The sequence below is a fragment of the Mus musculus genome, chromosome 4 (genome assembly GCF_000001635.26).
Source record: "Mus musculus strain C57BL/6J chromosome 4, GRCm38.p6 C57BL/6J".
NCBI classification, from domain to species: Eukaryota; Metazoa; Chordata; class Mammalia; order Rodentia; family Muridae; genus Mus; species Mus musculus.
This window is the reverse complement of record NC_000070.6, coordinates 120,610,104-120,625,139: the sequence shown is the minus strand read 5'-3', so window position 1 is coordinate 120,625,139 and position 15,036 is coordinate 120,610,104.

The window sequence follows — 15,036 nt, the reverse complement described above, 5'->3', positions numbered from 1 at the left end:
CAGTATTTGGGAGGTGGAGGCAGGAGGGTCAGAAGTTCAAAGTCAAGGCCAGTCTGGGAAAAACCTGCCCCACAAAAAAAGGGCTACAGCTTTTCGGGATGCTACGGCCCATACATGGCCTTCAGATCAGCTCAGAGATCCTGCCCAGGTCTCCTTTGCTGTTCAATGAAATATTTGTGATGTCAGTGCCATTGAGAGCTATTTTTATTTGTTTATTTTTATTTTTAAGATTGGGGGCTAGAGCTGGGCAGTGGTGGCACATGCCTTTAATCCCAGCACTCAGGAGGCAGAGGCAAGTGGATTTCTGAGTTCAAGGCCAGCCTGGTCCTCAGAGTGAGTTCCAGGACAGTCAGGGCTATACAGAGAAACCCTGTCTCGAAAAAAAAAAAAAAAAAAAAAAGATTGGGGGCTGGAGAGGTGGCTCAGCACTTAAGAATCTTGCTTGCACCCATGATTGGAGGCTCACAACTATCTGTAGCTCCAGCTCCAGGAAATTTGTACCTCCAAACTTCTTTTGGCCTCCAAACATACCTGCACCCAGGTGCACATTCATGGAGACATGCACATACACAAAAATATTCATAAATTTCTTTTAAAAATCTAAAAACTTTAATTTTAATTAATTGTGTGTGTGTGTGTGTGTGTGTGTGTGTGTGTGTGTGTGTGTGTGTGTGTGTACAACTTGCAGAAATTTGTTCTCTTCTTCCACTGTGTGGGTGCCAGGAATTGAGCTCATGAAGTCTGGCTTGGCAGCAAACACTCTTATCCCTAAGCCATCTTGCTGCTCTGAGAGTTGTTTTTATAACTCTATAGCAAGAGCAGAGTAAGACAGGTCAAAAGAAATAAGCCTGCAGTTATCTGAGAGTAAACTTTAAGCATCTAAAGATTCAGGACAGACAGGTGTGACTACGTGGAGACAGTTAGTGGAAAGCTCTGAAAACTTCCACACTGTCCCAGGGTCCCTGTTTGAGAGAGACATCACAAAATGTCCTTAAAGTCTATATTTACTTATTATTTCTTTTTTATTTTGTTCTGTGTTAGACAGGGCCTCACCAGTAGCCCAGGCTGACCTCCATTTGAGACGCCCCTGCCTCTATCACAGTGCAGGGTCTCTGTGTGCTTAGCACATCCTGAAGGTCGGAAGGTCGGAAGCTACACACAAGGGTAAGTCAGGGTTTCTCATTAACAAATAGTGAGTTGGAACTGGGATGTAGCTCAGTCAGTAGAGTGCTTGCCTGGGTTTGATCCCCACATAGTATAAAATAGATGTGGTGCTGCAAAATTTATAATATCAACACTGGGGAGGTATAGGCATCAGGATCAAGAAGTTCAAGGTCATTTTAGGCTGTAGAGAAAGTTTAAGACTGGCCCTGGGATACATGAAGAAATAAGCAATCATAATTGTGGGGGGAAAAAAGTGCTTCGATTGAGGTGATTTCCTGAAAACGCGTTCTTGGTTTGTTTTTGTTTGGTTTGTTTTTGTTTGGTTTGGTTTGGTATGGTATGGCTTTAATAGTGATGGTTTCTGGGGGTGGGGTGGGAGTAGGGGCGTGTCGGGATTGAGGGTGCCTCCTCTGTGACTTACCCCTGTCCCTCAGCCCTCCCTCGTCATTTTTTAAAAAAGATTTATTTATTTATTATATGTAAGTACACTGTAGCTGTCTTCAGACACTCCATAAGAGGGTGTCAGACCTCGTTACGGATGGTTGTGAGCCACCATGTGATTGCTGGGATTTGAACTCAGGACCTTCGGAAGAGCAGTCAGTGCTTTTAATGCTGGGCCATCTCACCAGCCCAATTTTTAAGTCCTTACCACTTAAGCTCTGGGTTCTGATTTGGGACACCTCAGAATTTACTGTTTAACAGGAGCCTCCTGGACCTTTAGGTTTGGGATTGGGAATAAAAGAGGCTTATTTCTACTGTGGCGCGCTCGGGGTACTAGGAGTCACAGCTGAGAAGTATCTAGAGACTGGCCAAGTTCCCTTTAGGAGTGACAACCACAGTCTTTCTAGCTGGAGCAGGAACTAGAGAGTTCACTGGATTGAGGAGAGACATAGAGCAGTCATGACAAATGGCAGCAACAGCAAAGGTAGCATCAGATGGCTTAGTGTCCTTTAACTTTTGCTTACTAAGTAGGTTCCCTTCTCTTGGAGTTTGAAAGGCGTGGTTGCACTTGACAGACCAATGGCTAAAACCAGAGGAGAGGAGGCACTGCCCATAAAAGTGGGCCATCAAACACCCCACACATTCTTTTGTAGGGACTGGAGAAATGGTTCTGAGCATGTACTGCCTGCCCTTTCAGGGGACCTGAGTTATGCTCCTGGCACCCACATCAGGTGACTGTCACCTGTAACTCCAGCTTCCGGGTAATTTAACACCTCTGGCCTCTGTGGGCATTGTATTCATGTGCACTTTTGCATACTGGTACACACACACACACACTTAAAAACAGTAAAATTAAATAAAAATTAAAGGTTTTTTTTTTCATTACAGACGTTAACAGTGGTTTCCTGCCACATCATGTGCTGCAGGGGACAGTGATTGCTGGAATGGGGACTCATATACAATGTCCTCTCTATCACCTCTCCATGGGGAAGCCACAAAGCCCCTTTGTGTATGCCAGGCTGGAGCCGCTGGGCCCTTGGTGGTTGGAAGGACCTAGGAAGGGTTGCCGTTGTCCTTGGAGAGCCCAGTGAGAGCTACTTCCATGGCTGAGGCAAGAGCCAGGAAAAACAGAGCCTGGAGGAAAAATAACCTTGCCATCACAAAGCTTTAGTCTTTTGGAAAAGCAGTGTCATACCTGACCATTGCTTGTGCCATACAACGGGGTGTCCATTATCCATTGTGTTTCCAGACAAAGAGGACTTTTGTTTCCATCTTAAGCCAGGTTGTTGTGCACCACCTGAGGGTGGAAACAAATGTTGAGAGCCCCAAGCTCTGTCAGCCACCACCACCACCCACCCTACAGAGGACCTAGTACTTCATCCCAGACTCCAGGAGTCAATAGAGGCCAGAAGGAATCCTAGAGCAAAGTGCATTTCACAGATGCTCTCGGGGCAAGTGGAAGTCAGGGTACATTGTGTACCCCACAGACTGAGGCTGAGCAAAAGTGCTGCTTTCTCCTTGTTTCCTTGAGCCTTCCTTCTCTCAGCATCAGGGGAGATATCCCCATGTCCACATCTGTGTCCCCTGAGACCTCACATGCTCTCCTGTGCTACCTCCCACAATTCCAAGCTCCTCTCATGGAGACACACCTCCCCTTGGTTTGCCTGTGGCCAATGGAGTTGAATGTGGCTCTTGTAGAGGTGTTTTTGTTCATTGCTGTTGTTGCTGCTATTGCTGTTGCTGTTGCTGTTGCTGTTGCTGTTGCTGCTTTGTGACAGGCTTCCATGGAGCCCAGGCTGCCCTTGCATTTGCTACACAGATGAGTCCGGCTCTGAGCTCATCCTACCTCTTCTTGCGAAGGCCTGGGACAACAAGTGTGTGTCACCACACCTGGGCCCGTGGACGTTAGTGCTTCTCTCATATTGGTTCTCGAAGTCATCCAACACAAACTCCATCTCTAATATCTGAAGACAGAAAATGAATAAAAAGACAAGCCTGGAAATGGTTGGTACCTGGTGGGACAAAGCAGGCACAGATAGGACTCTGGACAGTATTTGAAGGGTGTTATAGAGGAGTTAGTTAGCTCTTGTCTCAGGCCTGGTGATCTGGAGTAAGCCCTGGGCCAGGCCTCCCTGAACTGGTGGCAGCAAATGACCTGATAAAGGAATGTCCCCGGGAAGCCCATCTGGCTGCCTCTCAGCCTTGGTTCCTTCACTTGTGACATGGGGACAGTACTCTTCTCAGCTCGTGAGTCTTGGGTGGGATCAGTTTGGCAGGCAGTGTGAAGAAGCACAACTCTTATACAGTTCTGGCAAAGCCGAAAAGAAAAGTAGCCAGCTTGGAAGTAACTATCTTCCCTCCTTTCTTTCCTTCAAAGTTTGTATGTATGCATGCATGTGTGTGCATGTATGTATATATGCATGCATGTGTTTGTATGTATGTATGCATGCATGTGTTTATATGTATGTATGCATGCATGTGTTTATATGTATGTATGCATATATATGCATGAATGTATGTGTATATATGCAGGTGTGTATGTTTTGAGACATGTGTATGCATGCATACATGTATGCATGAATGTATGTATATATGTGTATGTGAATATGTGCATGCATGTATGTGTTTTGAGACAGGGTCTTCTGTGTAGCCCTCAAACACACAAGCCTCCTGTCTCAGCCTTTCAGGTTCTGATAATAGCTGTACACTATGTACCCATCTCTTGAGTAGTTTTCCCTAGAAGTTGTCTATCCTCCGACTTTCCCTAACAAGATCTGTTTTAGTAAAGGACCACTTAGCACTCATTTACACCTGAGTGTGAATTTAAACCCCACCCCCACCTGCCCCCTCAGTTCCCTCACCCTTGTCTCTGACTGGTGGGAATAGCTTTGTGGTCATGAGTCCAGTATTTCACCAGTCTCCCGATGGCAGGTTCCATACTCGATTTTTAGGCTGTGTCAAAGATTAGAAATCTGTCTTTCAAAACAAGTAGGGAATTGGGGTTTAAGAGCTTTGCTCATGGTGCTTAGGAGAACCCTGCTTTCTAGAGCGGGGAGCTTGAAGTGATGGACAGTGCAGAGACACAGCAGGGGATCCCAGTGAGTGTGTTCCGATGCCTGTCTTCTCTGGAAGGGACTCCATTAAGTGTCAGAGAAAACTGCTGTTTTAATCCAAAGGTGGGATCTTTGATTTCATTGTTACAAAGACCTCCATCCCAACCCTTTCTAAATTCTGTCCATGTGGGTGACAGAAGAAGTCTCCAAAGGCTGAGTGACAGGTCTCAAGTTTTCTCCAAGTGACTATGGCAGAGGAGAGACTGGGGCCAGTGCCCAGGCCAGTGTCTCTGCTGCTCATGGGGTCGGAGCTCGGGCACCTCTTCCTGGGTCCTCCCCTCCCAACAGCTGATCTAGTCTGGTCAGGCATTGTTGAGAAATGTGCGATGGGAGCTCCTTATTTCCCACTGAGTCCCGTCACATCTGCTTTCTAGTTCTATATCCCACGACGCATCATTCTGGATCTTCATTGCTCCCATTCACTTTCTGGGCCAGGAGGCAGCTCTGTTTTTGCAGAGGTAGCTATACTAGGCACCAGAGACCGCTGCCTGAGCAGAGGGGCGGACGCATACCTCCATCTGTCACATACATACTTACCACATGGCTCAGTCCCCATCGTGATGTTTGGTGCACAGCTGGATTCTAACCTGATGAGTTCACTACAGGAGATGGAAAGTCTTCCATGGCTGTGGGAACTTTGTTATCTCAGGACTCCACGTGGCTTGGTGGTTCATATCCCCAGAACGGGAGAAGCACGAGAGATACAGAGGAGATAGTGGACCCCTGAGGTTAGTGCTGAGAAGGGCCAGTGCCCCTGGTCACGTGATGGATGGACTAGATGAGGGCAGAAGCATGTTGAGAGGGAGCTGGAAAGAAGAGAGCCAGAGATGGCCGGTGCCGACCTCACTGTCTGGCAGTGAGGGTGGGACAAGCAGGACTGTGGGCAAAATGCCGATGGGTACCAAAAGTGTTCTCTGCTCAGCATCTTTTGTGACAGTGAGCACGGCCATGGAAGAGGGGAAGAGGAAGACTCTGGAGTGAGGGGTTTTCTGGTTAGATTTCTGAGGGGTGGGGGCTGCACTTTGCTGCTGTTCAGATGGCTCAACCCCAGGTACAAGGAAGAAAATTAATGGAGATGGGTGTGGACCTGAGGCTTCATTCAGTGCACTACCATGGAAGTGCTCTGTTAGCTGCTGTGTTCACAGTGAATCAGGAGGCAAGGGAGGCCATACATATATAAGCATATAGCCTGGAGCAGTGGTTCTCAGCCTTCCCAGTGCTGTGGTTCCTCATGCTGTGCTGTCCCATCCATAAAATTATTTTCCTTGCTACTTCGTAACTGTGATTTTGCTACTGTTATGAACTAAAATGTAAATATCTGGTATGCAGGATACCTGATCCGTGACCTCTGTGATAGAATTTGTTTGACCCTACCATTCCAAAGGGGGTGTGACCCACAGGGTGAGAACCACAGGCCTAGAATTTTGGACAGTAGATAGGAAATTGTTGCCGTGGGAGGGTGACTGGGCATGCATTGCCAGCCCACCAGGGCCTGTTGGGTAGGGTGGGTATGGATTACAGTAAGATCCAACGGCACAGGCAGTCCAGCCGCTCCTTGGACCACTCCATCAGGAAAGGCAGGAGAGAAGGTCACCTAAGAAAGATGACTGCAGCAAGCAGAGGCTCAGGCAAGGACCTTTTCAGCCCCTCCTTGTACTCTTTGTAGACCTGATAACTGGGGCTACAGTGTTTTCTTCTAACTCCCCTGACTGGCCATCAAACACCCACATCTACTTCCAAGGGGCCAATTTTGGCTCTAGTTCAGAAAAAGAGCTAACACAAGCTGCCCTAGAGATGAGCCGTCCTCTCTCCCTAGAGGTGTGGGACCTATGCCCTCAGAGGATTAGCGGCAGCTGAGACTGGGGTGTTGGAGAGAGGACTACTGTTCGTTGACTGCGGAGTCTCAGATCCACGAGGGACTTGGGGCTCAGTCACATTCTAGTTAGACGGAGTCTGCAAGCCCACCCGTGTCTTTGAGCCTCGGTTTCCTGATCTGTAAAGTGGTTGCTGGGATCCCGTGTGTGCAGGCTCCTCGTGCATCCAGCACAGGAAGTTCATGGCAGAGTAAGCTTTGCTGTGTCTCTGCAGTCCTTCCAGGTCTCAGATTGAGCACAGGTTAGGGCAAGGAAGCAGGGAGAGCAACAGGAGCTGGGCTGGCATAGGTGGCTCGCCAAGGAGATGAAGGTAAGACCCCCTTCCCTAGCTGCTGGCCTCTCCCTGTGGCCATATACATGTGGTCCTGCCCTGACACACATCAGCCTTGCCCATGGGGCAAGGTGCTCACCCTCTCTGCACAGTAGGTGATGGAAAACATCTTTCTTATATCCCAGGCATGTATAGAAAACAAGCTGTCTGCATGCAGATTCTCATACTCGAGAATACGTGTGCATACACAGACACACACACACACACACACACACAGACACACACACACACACACACACACACACACTGTGACCAGATTCCTGTCTGCAGTGAGGGTTCAGTTCCCCTGGTTTCAGATGAGGAAATAGAACTTCAGTTCAGGTTGGAACTCAGGCTTGGGTGTTCATCTGCTGCACCCAGGGCTCTTTCTTCAAAGCTATGCTTGATGGTAAGGTAGGCCCAGTGGCCATCCACAAGCAACTGTAGACAAATCCTCATTCCCAAGTCCCAGAGTCTCTGAAGGTTCCCATTATTCTTTATTATTTAAACACGCACACACACCCCACCCTTTCCTGCATGTGTGTACTCACAGGCTCAGGCTCAGGTGCCTGCAGAGGGCAGAAAAGGATGCTGGATATCATGGAGCTAGGGTTACAGAAAGTTGTGAATCAGTCAGCGTGAGTGCTGGGAGCTGAGCTCCTGTACTCCGGAAGAGCCTCACCAGCTCTTTTTTTGTTTGTTTGTTTTTTGGGGTTTTTTTGTTGTTTTTGTTTTCAAGACAGGGTTTCTCTGCGTAGCCCTGACTGTCCTGGAACTCACTTTGTAGACCAGGCTGGCCTCGAACTCAGAAATTCGCCTGCCTCTGCCTCCAGAGTGCTGGGATTAAAGGCGTGTGCCACCGCCCGGCGCTTCACCAGCTCTTAACCACTGATCCCTCTCTCCTGAGCACATGCCTTTTAAAAGTCAGAGATTGGGCCTGGCAGTGCTAGCACACACCTTTAATCCCAGCACTTGGGAGGCAGAGGGATCTCTGAGTTCAAGGCCAACCTGATCTACAGAGCAAAGTTCCAGGACAGCCAAGGCTATACAAAGAAACTTTCTCAAAAACAAAGAAAGATTTTGGAGTGACAATGTGGCATTTTATACCTCTGCTAGTGGCAAGTTTGGAAACAATGTTCTCCTGTCATGCACAGGGCTCTGAGGAAGGCCCTGAACCAGAGAGGGAGAATGGCGGCATGGCTGGTTTTTCTCAAGCAGCCTGCAGCCACCTGCTTGGGTGCTCAGGGACACAGGTGTAGCTCCCCTGGAGCCAAAACAATGCTTCAAGGCTCGCCTAGCCCAGGACTCTGTGTTCCCACCTGCTGCCCAGGTCCCCACCCCAGCATGCCTGGCTGCGCCCCAGGAAGCAAGGCAAACAAGCTTCCATTGATTCCCGTCCTGGCTAGGAGAATGCTCCTTTGTTGAGCTCCACACCTCTTCCTCTAGTGTCCGTGCCCACAGGACAGGTGTTCAGGATAGAGGCAGCCAGGCCGAGAGAGGAGAGCCTTTCCTAGGGATCCAAAAGAGAAGCCAAGGGCAGAATGTCTCCCCTCCCCCGCCGCCCCCCTCCCTGTGGCTTGTGTCCTTTTCTCGCCTGTCATTGTTCAGGCCTGGCACCCTTCTGTTGGACAGTGGAGCCCCAGGCTGTGTGTTTACCCCCCCCCCCCATCTTGAAAGCCTGCTGCTCCACCAGGTTATATCTGGACAGAAGCTCATGTGGTACTGAACGCCGTTTATCCTTGTCCACAGCCCTGTGACCAGCCTGGAACTCCATTCAGGGCAGTCTAGGAGAACAAAGTCCACTTAGACTTTAAAAGCTAACCTGGTCTCTTTCTCACCTCCCAACCCCCACTTGCTCTCTCACTGTGTAGCCCAGGCTGGCCTGGAAAGCCTGGGCTCCAGCCATGCCCACCTCCTCAGCCTTCTGAAAAGCTGGGGTTATAGGGCACAAGCACCATGCCTGGGTTTTCAGAGTTTAAATTTTTTTTTTTTAATTTTATTTTAGGGGGTCTGTGTGTGCCTGCGCGTAGAAGTCGGAGACCTTTTTATTTAGTCAGCTCTTTCCTTCTGCCTTCATGTCAGTTCTGGTGACCAAATTTAGGTCATCAAACTTCCCAGAAAGCCCTTTTATGCTCTGAACCACCTCACTGGCTGTTGGTTCTCTGGCACTCAAGCTCCTTAGCAGGCCTTCGCAGCACTCCCTAATTTGGGCATAAACCATCTCTCACATGCTCCTCCCGCTGGCCTTGACACTCCACTGTTCAGCCACCCACCTGCTTCACCCCTACTCACCAAGCATGCGCTGTGTACCATCATTGCTCAAGGGGCTAGATCTGCTTCAGGAAACCAGGCAACTCCACAACAGACTAAGGAACGTCATAACAGAGTGTGCGGGGTGCTGTAAGGAAAATCCCTCAGCTCAGGGAGTGGGTAGTATGATATATGTAGGGATCAGGGAGGGGACACTGTGTGAGGTGGCGCTGTGACAGAAGGAACTGAGAACCGAAGCAGGGAACAAAGGGCACAATGAAGTTTGCCTTCTCTGCTGAGTGACAGGAGCCTCCTAGCCTAAGTGTTCTGTGTGCTTGCCACCTCCAGGCTCCGCCCCCAGCCCCCGCCCCCAGCTCGGTGAAGCCCTTTCCAAGGGTATCCATCTCTCCCTGGCCTATCCAGGATCACACTGCAGCCTTCCTTATTTACTGACCTTGTCTCCCTCCTTCCAAACGCTAAGATGCTATCTCTGGTGGTGGACTTCGCCACTTAGAGGGTTCAGGTTCAGATTTCTCAGCGACTTGCTTAGTACCAGCTGTGGAGCCAGGCAGAGGCAACCTGATTCATCTTCAGTGCCCTTCCATAAGGTCTGGCTTATGGCCACTTTTACAGATGGGTATTCTGAGTGACTTCATGTCTAAAGAGTCGTGGGGATGGAATTGGAGTAGAAATTGTATGACCCTGGAGCCTAGCTCTGTTAACATTTTTTTTAAATAAGAAATTATATCATTTCCCCCCTTCAACCCTTCCCTCTTGTTCTAAAATTAATGTCCTCTTTTTTCTTTAATTGTTCACACACACACACACACACACACACACACACAGAGAGAGAGAGAGAGAGAGAGAAGGGGGGTATGCCCCATCATGCCCAGGTTATTCAATGCTGGGGACTAAATCCAGGGTTTCATGCGTGTTAAAGTAATTACCAAATGAGCTATGCCCCCAGCTTGCCCGCCCAATCTTAATGACCTGGAGTCACCTCCTTCTTTAGGCATGAGACTCTGGTCCTCAGATGCCCCGGCCTGACCCCAATCTTCTCCACCTTCTCTTCTATGGGACACTCCGCTTTTACACATTATCAAAGCAGACATTTCGCCTTCTGTTCCTTCCTGCCTGTGTCGTACCAGAGTAAAAGAGCACAGCCATGGCAGCCAGCTTGGGACAAGGCCATGCAAGAGTAGACACTGCCTTCCCCTTTCACGATGGGTTCCTGCCACGGGGCTCCAGAAGGAGAGCCAGGAGTCATCAAGCAGAAAGAACCAAGGCCCAGTGCTCATCAGAGTTGTGCACTGTAACTACCGCTGTTTCCCTGATGAATGTCGTGGGTGGGAATGACGTCTCAGAGTGAGAAGTGTCACAAAGGCCTTTGCTCTGGGCTCTCTTGCACCAGTCAGTTTTAAACTTTTTCTTTTGGGTTTAGTTCGGTATGTCAACGGCAATAACAGCCAACAGCAGCTGCTCTATCATCCAGCAAACTGAAACCGTCTCTCATCTTTCTGCTGACACCCTGAGGATGCCATTGTGAGTCTAAGACGGGTGAAGCAGTGTGCTAGAGGTCATCCAGATGGTTCTCCACGCCTGGCAAGCCCTAGCTCCCAGGCTAGTGGGCACCCAAGGCCTTGATCTCTACTAGCTCTGCCACCAGGTGTTGGGCTGCTTGATCACAGGCGGCAGGTGGGTAGAGGGACTTAGGAACCCCAACCCCTTAGAGAGAGTACAGTGCTGGGTCTGCTGTGCATCTCTGCTCACATTGCTTGCCCTCTCTGTGTTATCATGGCATCAACTGTGTAATGGAGTGATAAGTCCCCTCTCTTGGGCCTGCCCTGACAAGGATGCACAGTGATGTTTGTGTACATGCTTTGAACCTACAGTATATTATTATCTATTCCTGGAACTGTAGGAGAACCAGAAACCATGGGGGGGGGATGCTGGGATGGGCCTGCTCTAGGTAGAGAGAGGCAAAGTGAACCTATTGCCTAGCCGAGCTCACATGACAGGAGACCTGCTAAGTAGGTCAGCTTGCGGCAGGAAGAGCTATTCTGGGATCTGCTTGTCAGCGCAGTGCAGGGGCTGCGAGCAAAGCCTGGCTATTTCAGGGCCGCCAGAGAACAATGCTCAACAACTTTCACTTGGATCCTGGCCCTGCCTTTGTGGCTTGGGCCTGAGAGGCCAGAAGGCCCTCATGAACTCAGGGCCAGGGCTCTTCGTGAGTACTCTAAGATAGAGGTGAAGACATAAGGAGCATCCCTGCATAGCTTTCCGTCTCCTAGGTACCACTGCCCAAGAACTGTGGGTAAGGACAGCAAGGTTCTGGGCTTGCATTTCCCACTGATGGGAGGTTGAATGACTTCCCTACAACCTAGCGACTGCTTGCATAGGCCTGGCTTCCTCTTGTAAATGTGTGTGTGTGTGTGTGTGTGTGTGTGTGTGTGTGTGTGTGTGTATGCGCGTGTGCACCATATGGTAGATATATAATGTGTGTGTGTATAGTATGTGTGTATAGTGTATATGTATGGTATATTGTGTATATGGTAGTTATGAGTGTGTGGATACATATGGTCTTTATGTATAGGGCATATAGATGGTATGTGTGTATGAAGTGTTATGTGGTATGTTGTGTATATGTGATATGTGGTATGTTGTGTATATGTAATATGTGAATGATATGTCATATGTATCCATACATAGTATGTTTATGTCTGGTGACATGTGTGTGATATACAGTATGGGTATATGATGTGATATGTATGTGATGTATGATATGTACACATATCAATATAATGTGTGTATTGTGTATGTTATGTAGTACCCTTTTGGGTGTGTGTGTAGGTGACTGTTTATGTGTGTGTGATGTGTATGTGTCATGTGACAGTGTTTGTGTCCTAGCAATGTTTTATTTACTTTTTTATTTTGAGACAAGGTCTCACTAATGTAACTGTGGTTGGCCTAGAATCCACTATGTAGATCAAGCTGACCTTGAGTTCATAGAGATCCACCGCCTCTCTAGGGCTGGGATTAAAAGTGTGCACTATCATACCCTAGCCGTGTTTCAGGATTCATGAGATATTAATAGTATCATGCACAGGTCTGGTCTAGGCAAGTGCTCACAGACGCCTGTACCCACTTGAGCTTCTAGGACCTTCCAGGCCATGACAGTAACTGTGAGGAGGACAGAAGCACTTGGTGTGCTGTAGTATAAAACAGCCGTGGTAGAGCAGGCTTCACTGGGATAGCTGGGTTTTAGCCTGGTACTCAGAAAACTGTCTCATCTGGGCAGGACGGGACACATCTGTGGCCTCCTCTCCCATACCATCCCCCCCACCCCCCACCACCACCCTCCGGCAGTGAGATTGGAGGCAGGAAACTGCTGAGAGTGAGGGGTATTCTCTGAACAAAAACAAAACAGAACAAAAATGAAGAGTCCCTTCAGGCACACAATGACCTTGAGGTCAGCCTGACCACAGGAGACTGGCTCAGCTCCTCCCTGTTCCTGCAGGCAGGTGGCCTCGGGTTGCTGTGTCTGCACAATGCTCCAGCGAGAAGTGAGACAATTAACACTACGCCTGATGGAGCTATTATTGTTACCTTATCTAATCCTAACAGCAACCCTGAGATGAAAAACAGTTAGGACCCATTTTACAGACAAGAAAATGAGAGCTCAGCAGGTGAAGAAATGTATTCATGGTCTCCTAGGTGAGAAAAAATTTTACTAAGATTTAAGTCCAGTTTGATGCTAAGATTGTTGTTTTAACCCCCACTCACTATGCCTGGTGTGTGTGTGTGTGTGTGTGTGTGTGTGTGTGTGTGTGCGCGCGCGCGCGCGCGTGCGTGCGTGTGGGGGGGGGCACGTGTATGTGTGCTCAAGTGCAGATAGATGAGGAGTGTGGAGCACAGCGTGTTACACAGTTAGAGTGTAGCTGCTGCTTCTGCTGTACTGTTATTATCACACATATTGTCAGAAGTTAGCTGGAAATGGTAAAAGTTCAGCATGACTCATAAAAATAGAGAGTTTTCTAAGCTATTAGACAAATGCAACAATGTCATTCCCAAGTGAACTGTCGGAAAGAGGGGGCTAGCACCTGCAATCAGTTGCTGATAGAATTCCCTGAAATTATGAAACCTGGTGAAATGTACATATCAAGCCATAAGGCAGTGGTTATATAAATTATGGTTCATGTCTTTGCTGGAAAATTACACACCCACTTAGAAAAACGACAATATGACTGAACATGGAAAATGTTTATTATATAATTACTATTACAGAAAAGATGCTGGATATAAAATTCTAATTTTGTTCTAATTACACCTCCATTAAAAATATCTTCTGCATGTCACAAAGAGCTGAGAGGGAATATGTAGACATTTGGTGTGTTAAATGTTGGAATTGAAGGTTTCTCCTTTTGTAATTGATTCAATAATTCAACCATAATTTATTGAGAACTTACTAAGTGTCAGCCATCAAGTTAGGGATAATTATTAGTGTGGGTTATATTGGGCTGCAGGAAAAGAAGGTTTTATTGCTCCCTGAAAGCAGCTCCAAGCTGATGTGATGTTTTTAGGGTACCAAGGCCCTCTGCTCTCTACTGGATACCTCTGGTGTGCGACACCCACATTCTTGATGGGCAGGGCATGCCCCTTCCTGGGAAAAGTCTAAGGGAAGGTTGTGTGTATGGTGCCACCTGTATACCAATACCCCAGTCACAACTTGGTTATGTAGTCACCCCTGCTGCAAGGTAGATCAGGACACTCCATTTCTCTAGCCATGCATAAGAATAGGGCTTTGTTGATCTAGGAGAGAGAGGACAGCAATGGGGTACCACAGTGATTGTTGTGTGACTTCCTGGGAGAGAAGTGAACAAAGGTCTGCTCACCTGGAAAGAACACTGATACAAAGAAGCCCTTTCACTCAAGTCCGATTACTGAAGCGATGAGTTCATTGGGGTTTGTATGGGAGCTGGAGTGAGGACTTACTTATAGAAGCATGGCCAACTGGAGCCCACCCCAGCACGGTGCAGCTCACACAGGCTGTATCTCTAGAGCTCCCTGCCTGACACACAGCTCCACCAAAGACAGCCTCTTCCTGCCACTCAGCAGCCGCCTAGTACTTAGGTAGCCACCATGCACATAGAGCTGCAATGCCTAGTGCACGCGCATAAAGCCTCAGTGCCTAGTGCATAGAGCTGGCAACACCTTGAGTTTCCTTTGCCTGATAAGTTTCATGAATTTTTTACAAAATTATTATAGCTAGGCAGTGATGGTGCATGCCATTAATCCCAGCACTTGGGAGGCAGTGGCAGGCAGATCTTTGTGAGTTCGAGGCCAGCCTGGTTTAAAGAGCGAGTTCTTGGACAGCCAGAGTTATTACACAGAGAAACTCTGTCTCAAAAATAAAAATTATTTTGGTGTGTGTGTTTGTACATGCATGTTCATGTGTGTGTGTGTGTGTGTGTGCGTGTGTGTGCACGCATGTGCGCACATGCATGTGAGTGTGGATGTGAGTGTTTACTACAGGCATGTGAGTAGCTTAGTTTGGAAATCAGACAATAATTTTGGGAGTGGACATCAGTTCCACTGTGGGCTCCAGGTCATTAGCTTTATGTGATCTAACCCACTAAGCCCAGGTTAGCTCGATTATGATGCTCCCTCTTACTCCAAGAGAGAGTATATCAGTTTGGAGCTATACAACACAAGAGCCCAGCATGGAGGAGAGACTTTGTACTTCAAGGAGTAACTGTGGACCACCTCTGGAGTGCTGTGCTGGGGTTGTGGGATCCCAGGGGATGGGGTGATGAACTCTGCCTGAAGGGTCTAGCCTTACCACCTTTGGGGAGGTTCCGCCTCTAAGGAGGGTTACCATGATGGA